Genomic DNA, 6760 nt, shown 5'->3' with positions numbered 1-6760 from the left:
AATATCCATATGCAAAAAAAAAAAAAATCAACTTTGACTCACAAAAACCAACTCAGAATGAATCACAGACCTAAATACAAAATGTGAAATAAAAACTTCTCTAAGAAAACATAGGTGAGAATCTTCTTTACTGTTAGGCATAAGCAAACACAATCCATAAAAGAGAAAAATATATAAAGTGTACTTAATCATAATTAAAAACTTCTGCTTTGCTAAAGACACTGTTAAGAGATGAAAAGACATCCTCACCTCATGAGACCTTGTTTCTTGGGAGAAAAATATTTGCAAATCCTATATCTTATAAATGACCTATCTGGAATATACAGAATGACTTTCAAAACTCAACAATGAGGAAACAACTCAATAAATAAACGGGCAAAAGTTTGAATGGATACTTTACTAAAAAAGACATACAAATGTCAAATAAAGACATGAAAACATGCCCAGTATAATTAGTCACTAGCAGAATGTAAATTAAAGCCACAATGACATACCACTATACATCTATTGGAATAGCACCCCCACCAAATCTCTCCTAAGCTGACAATACCAAGTATTGGTGAGGATGCACAGCAACTGGTATGCTCATACACTGCCAGTGAGAGGCAGAATCTACAAAAGGACAATGGTCAGAATCAGATAAAAATATAGAACTCTGACCTACAACTTCTGGTGCAAGCCGCCACGGAAGCCAAACCACACCTCTGTAGCAACAGTCCAGAAAGCCAAACCACAACCACGACTTCTGCAGCACTTGGCGCCCAATGATCAGCACTTGGTCAATAACTGCCAACTTCCTTAATTTTTGCCCCTGCTTCCAATTTAGGACCGACCAGAGAAGGCCAGAAGTGCTCTCCTAACCAAGCACATAGGATGCCCTGCTTCTGGTTAGCCTGCCTATAGCATTCCCAAGCTAATAGCTTCCAATCAGGAAATACCTAAAGCCCTCCCTTTTATCCTCCCGGAAAGCTTTCCTGCCTACCTCTGAGTCTCTGCCAAATGCAAGTGATGGTGGCTGACTCCCTTGCTATGTAGCAAACTCTTAATAAAATAGTCTCTGTTTGTTTTCATTTGGGTGATCTTTGTTTATTCCCACACTGGTGGGAATGTAAAATGGTACAACTGTTACCAGGGAGACCCAAGTGAGGGGGCTCCTCTTCCTCAGTTCTTGTCTCGATTGCAAGACATGAATTCAGGCGAGAGATAACATATACAGTGAAAGTAAGATAGCAAGTTTATTTATGAAATACACTTGAGCCTGAAGCTGCAAGTGGCACCCAGCTAGTCTGAATGCCCCGACTCTTGGCATTAATATATGGTTTCAAAGGCTTTCTTTCTCAGATAGTGGAAATGATACATATGAAATTCAAGGGCTCCCTTCCTGCACTATCATGGTTTTCCTTGTGATTTTCAGAACACCTGGCAATCTTATCTGACGAGGCTCAGGACTCTGAATTAATGAGTGAGACACGTCTCCCACCCCCTCTCTGCTTGGGTTTGCTATCTATCCTGCCTAACACAGCCACTGTGGAAAACTGTTGGCAGTTTCCTATAAAGTTAAACATATACTTTTCATGTGATCCACTAATCCTACTCCTAGGTATTTACCCAAGAGAAAGGAATACTTATGTTCATACAGCAACTTGTGTGCAAATATTTACAGTACCTTTATTTATAATCACGAAAAAAGGCCTTGGCCAGGCAGCTTAGTAAGTTAGAGCATTGTCCTGATACTCCAAATTTTTGGGTTCAATCCCTGGTCAGGGCGCATACAAGAAGCAACCAACAAATGCATAAATAAGTGGAACAACAAGTTGATGTTTCTTTTACTCTCTCTCTCTCCCTTCCTTTTTTTCTCTAAAAATCAATAAACATTTTAAAAAGGAAAAGAAAAGAAAAGTTTGGGAGTGTGATAGTTGGGGGAGATGCCATGGGCAACTTTAGTTAGGATGTTCAGGGAGGGCTTTCCTGAGGAAGTGATGTTTGAGTCCGACCTTTGCCTAGAGCCACCCTTGCTGTTTGTAGTGCCCTACAATCACAGGAATTCTGATGACCTTATGTGTCTCCTCCCACCCTTATTTCCCATCTCTATAATCATATACACTTATATAGACACTGTCTCTTTTTGACCAAACTTCTCAGGTTCCTCTGAGTTACTTTCCCAACTAAGTGCTGACTTTGGACTTCCATGTCTTTCTTGGCATTGTCCATTTTTTAGCATGAATCCTGCTAAGTCAGTTTCACCAGAATCCCCCACCCTTGTTATCTGATCATCCCTGATAGCTGAGCACATTTCTCATCATTGCCACCATCTACCAGGGAATATCTGATTACTCTGGCCTGCCTTCAGCAAAATTCCTGTTATTCAGTTTAGTAAATGTCAATGTAAGAAATGTTCAGCCCTGGCTGGTGTGGCTCAGTGGATTGAGCACTGGCCTGCAAACCAAAGGGTTGCTGGTTCGATTCCCAGTCAGGGGCATGCCTGGGTCGTGGGCCAGGTCCCAAGCTGGGGGCGCGCAAGAGGCAACCACACATTGATATTTCTCTCCCTCAGTTCCCCTCTCCCTAAAAATAAATTTTAAAACATCTTTAAAAAAAATGTTCAGCTTTCCTGTCGCCAGTTGCGCGGAGTTGGTTTGTGGGTCTCCGAGACCTGAAAGTTGAAAGCGTCTTCGCGTGCAAGGGACTGCACCAGGCCGCCTGGTGGCTGTAACCATGCCACAAAACGAGGATATTGAGTTACACCTAAGCGCTATGGATATTGTTCGGATTACCATGAGGAAAAGAGAAAGAAGGAAGGCTGAAAGGCTCATGAACATTCAAAGAAGGTAAAAAAGATGACTGGTCTGAAGGCTAAGCTCTACCATAAACAGCACCATGCTGTGAAAACGCCAATGAAAAAGACTATCAAGATGCATGAAAAGAGAAACGCCAACCAAAAGAATGATGAAAAGACCCCACAAGGAGCCGTACCTGCGTACCTACTGGACGGAGAGGGACAGTCCCGAGCTAAAGTACTTTCCAGTATGATAAAACAAAAACAAAAAGAGAAAGCGGGGAAATGGGAAGTCCCTCTGCCCAAAGTTCATGCCCAGAGAGAAACAGAGGTATTAAAAGTTATTCGAATTGGAAAGAGAAAGAAAAAAGTATGGAAGAGAATGGTTACTACAGTCTGCTTTCTTGGAGATGGCTTTACTCAAAAACCACCTAAATATGAGAGATTCATTAGGCCAATGGACTTATGTTTCAAGAAGGCCCACGTAACACATCCTGAACTGAAAGCCACCTTTTGCCTGCCAATACTTGGTGTAAAGAAGAATCCCTCATCCCCACTCTATACAACTTTGGGTGTCATTACCAAAGGTACTGTCATCGAGGTGAATATAAGCGAGTTGGGCCTTGTGACACAGGAGGCAAGGTTATTTGGGGAAAGTATGCCCAGGTTACCAATAATCCTGAAAATGATGGATGTATAAATGCAGTCTTACTGGTTTGACAGCAGTTTCATACAAGTAACTTGAGTGTGATGTTTCTTCATAGTACAATATTACAAGGGCTTACATGTCCGCAGCCATGAAGAAAACTATTTATTTTATTGTAAAAAACATTCAAATGGCCCAGTTTTACACACACACAAAAATGTTCAAACCTGTAGATAACTTTTATGAAAGTTCATTTGAGACAAACTGGTGACATATGCTGGAAAGCAAGATAGCTAAAATTCTTTTATGCATTTGAAATTAAGGAGGAGCCCTGGCTGGCGTGGCTCAGCGGATTAAGCACTAGCCTGCAAACTGAAAGGTCACCGGATCGGTTCTGATTCCCAGCCAGAGCATGTGCCTGGGTCGTGGGCCAGGTTTATCTGTTTCCCTTCCTCTCTTTCTCCACCCCTTCCCTTCTCTCTAAAAATAAATAAAAACTGAAAGAAAAATAAAAAGACAGTAATCAAGGAGTAAATATAAAATTATATGGAAGAGGAAAAAAACAAGGTGGGGATTGGATTACAGAATAGTTAACAAGAATATGTGCTTCCTTGAGGATGCCTATGGCTTGTTTCCAAGGTGTGTTAACCTAGATGCCCAGGAACAATAGACAGGGCTGGCTTAAGGCAAGAACAAACCTTTTACTAAAGAAATTATGTGTCTAGGGTGCAATTACATACCATGATACCTCCCAGTTAGGAATTTATGATCAGGTCACCCTGTGATGTTACTTGCCATGGAATCCCCTTTTTCATCAACAAAAAAGTACCTTACCCTCTTAGCAGTTTTCCATCCATCAACAAACACCCCGCCATCATGACCACCACACTTTCCCCACTCTGACTCTTGGCTATAAGTTTCCAACCTTTTCTTGCTGGGAGTTTGGAGTTGGGCCCAATCTCTCTCCCCTCCTGTAAAACCCCATTGCAGTAGTCCCTATAGCTAGCATGATAGTTCTGAATAAAGTCTGCCTTACCACTTTAACAAGTGTCAGAAATAACATTGTTCTTTAACAACACGTAAACTTTCAGAGTTTTGAACTTTTTTTTTAGTATACTTTATTGCTTATGCTGTTATAATTACCCTTATTATTTTCCCTTTGCCTCTTCCTCCCAGGGCCCTCTTCCCTCCAGCAATCCCTCCTCTCTTAGTTCATGTCCATGGGTCCGAAATGTAAGTTCTTTAGCTTCTCCCTTTCTTATACTATTCTTAACATCCCCATGTCTATTTTGTACCTACTAATTATGCTTCTTGATCCCTGCACCATTTCCACCTTTCTTCCTCTTCCCCCTCCCAGCTAATAACCCTCCAAATGATCCCCATACCTATGATTCTGTTCCTATTCTGGTTGTTTGCTTAGTTTCTTTCTTCTTCTTTTTTTTAGATTCAGCTGTGATAGTTGTGAGTTTGTTGTCATTTTAATGTTCATAGTTTTGATTTTCTTTTTCTTAAGTAGTTCCCTTTAACATTTCATAGAATAGGGGCTTGGTGATGATGAACTCCTTTAGCTTTACCTTGTCTGGGAAGTAATTTATCTGCCCTTCCATTCTAAATGATAGCTTTGCTGGATTGAGTAATCTTGGTTGTAGGTCCTTGCTTTTCATCACATTGAATACTTCTTGCCAGTCCCTTCTTGCCTGCAAAATCTCTTTTGAGAAATCAGCTTATAGTCTTACAGGAACTCCTTTGTGGGTAAGTCTCTTCTTTTCTCTTGTGGCTTTTAAGATTCTCTCTTTATCTTTAACCTTGGTTTAATTATGACGTGTCTTGGTGTGGTCCTCTTTGGGTCTAGCTTGTTTGGAACATTCTGTGCTTCCTGGACTTGTATGTTTTTTTTCTTTGCCAAATTTGGAAAGTTTTCCTTCATTATTTTTTCACATAAGTTTTCAATTTCTTGCTCTTCTTCTTTTCCTTCTGGCACCCCTATTATTCAGTTGTTTGTGCGTTTAAAGTTGTTCCAGAGTTTCCTAAGCCTCCCCTCATTTTTTTTCAATTCTTGTTTCTTCATTATGTACGAGTTGACTGTTTATTTCTTCCTTATGTTCCAAATCGTTGATTTGAACTCTGGCTTCCTTCCCTTCACCTTTGATTTCAAGTGGATTTTGCTTCTTTCACTTAGCTTAGCCTTTACTTCCCTTCTGCATTTGCTGTACTCAAGCATACATATCAAGTCTGTGAGCATTTTTATCACCAGTATTTTGAACTCTGGGTCTGTTAGGTTGGCTATCTCCTCATTGCTTAGTTCTCCCCCTGGAACCTTGATTCGTTTCCTCTTTTGGATCATACTTCTCTGTCTCCTCAACTTGACAGGCTCCTGTGTTTGCCTCTGTGTCTTAGGTAGAGCTGTTGCACTTGTTAACACTGTAATGGGCAGAACCTTAGGTACCTGTCAGCACAGGGTGACCCGTTTCACCACGCTGTGGTCCTTTATGTGGAGGAGGGGTCTGAGAGAGGGAACAATGTCGCTTACTCAGCACTTGCCCCTTTTCCAGGCATTTCTCTCCCTTCCCATATGGGACTGGCACCCCTCTAGCTGTTGCATTGGCTGTGGTTCCCAGAGTGGGTGGGTCTGTGGACATTCTAGGACCATGAGGACCTCTAATCAAATGGACTCTGCTGAGAGACCGGCAGTTTCTTCCTCCACCCCAACCCCCACTGGTTTTCACAGTCAGAAGCAATGAGGCTTTATTTTCCCTGGCACTGAAACCATGAGCCATGTGATCTGGTGTGGTGCTGGGAAAACTCCCCAGGTGTCCCTCCTGACTTTTTAAAATGTGTGACGGCTCTTTCTGAGGCCAGCCACAGTTGCCACCGCTGCTGCCACCTCTATACCACATCATTTCTGCCCCGGCTCTGCCCCCTCCTGCCTGTCTGGATGAGTATTTTTTTCTTTATATTTATTTGTTGGACTTTCATGAAGCTTGATTTTCTGGAACTTCTGGTTGTCCCCAGTTTTGAGGTAGTTGTAGTCCTTCTTAGTTGTAGAGGGAGATGTAGCATATCTACCTACATCTCCATCTTATCTGGAAGTCTTTTTCATTATTTTTTCAAATAAATTTTTAATTTCTTGCTCTTCCTCTTCTCCTTCTGACATCCCTATGGTTCAGCTTTTGGTACACTTCAAGTTGTCCCAGAGGTTCTTAATCCTCTCTTTGTTTTTTTCAATACTTGTTTCTTCTTTCTATTCTGGGCAAATGTTATTTCTTCCTTTTGTTCCCAAGCATTTAACTGAATCCTGGCTACCTTCCCATCATCTCTGGTTCCCTGTATATTTTTCT

The 6760-nt window shown here is 41.5% G+C and overlaps 1 pseudogene; it reads left to right on the top strand.

The window, feature by feature from the left end:
- The first annotated feature begins 2715 nt into the window (after positions 1-2715).
- Positions 2716-3492, top strand: LOC149997732 (ribosome biogenesis protein NSA2 homolog; annotated as a pseudogene).
- The last annotated feature ends 3268 nt before the right edge of the window (positions 3493-6760 follow it).

This window comes from Furipterus horrens, unplaced genomic scaffold (assembly GCF_987537825.1).
Source record: "Furipterus horrens unplaced genomic scaffold, mFurHor1.1.pri manual_scaffold_11, whole genome shotgun sequence".
Lineage (NCBI taxonomy): Eukaryota > Metazoa > Chordata > Mammalia > Chiroptera > Furipteridae > Furipterus > Furipterus horrens.
Note: the sequence above shows the minus strand (reverse complement) of the source record. Positions and strands in the feature narration are given on the sequence as shown.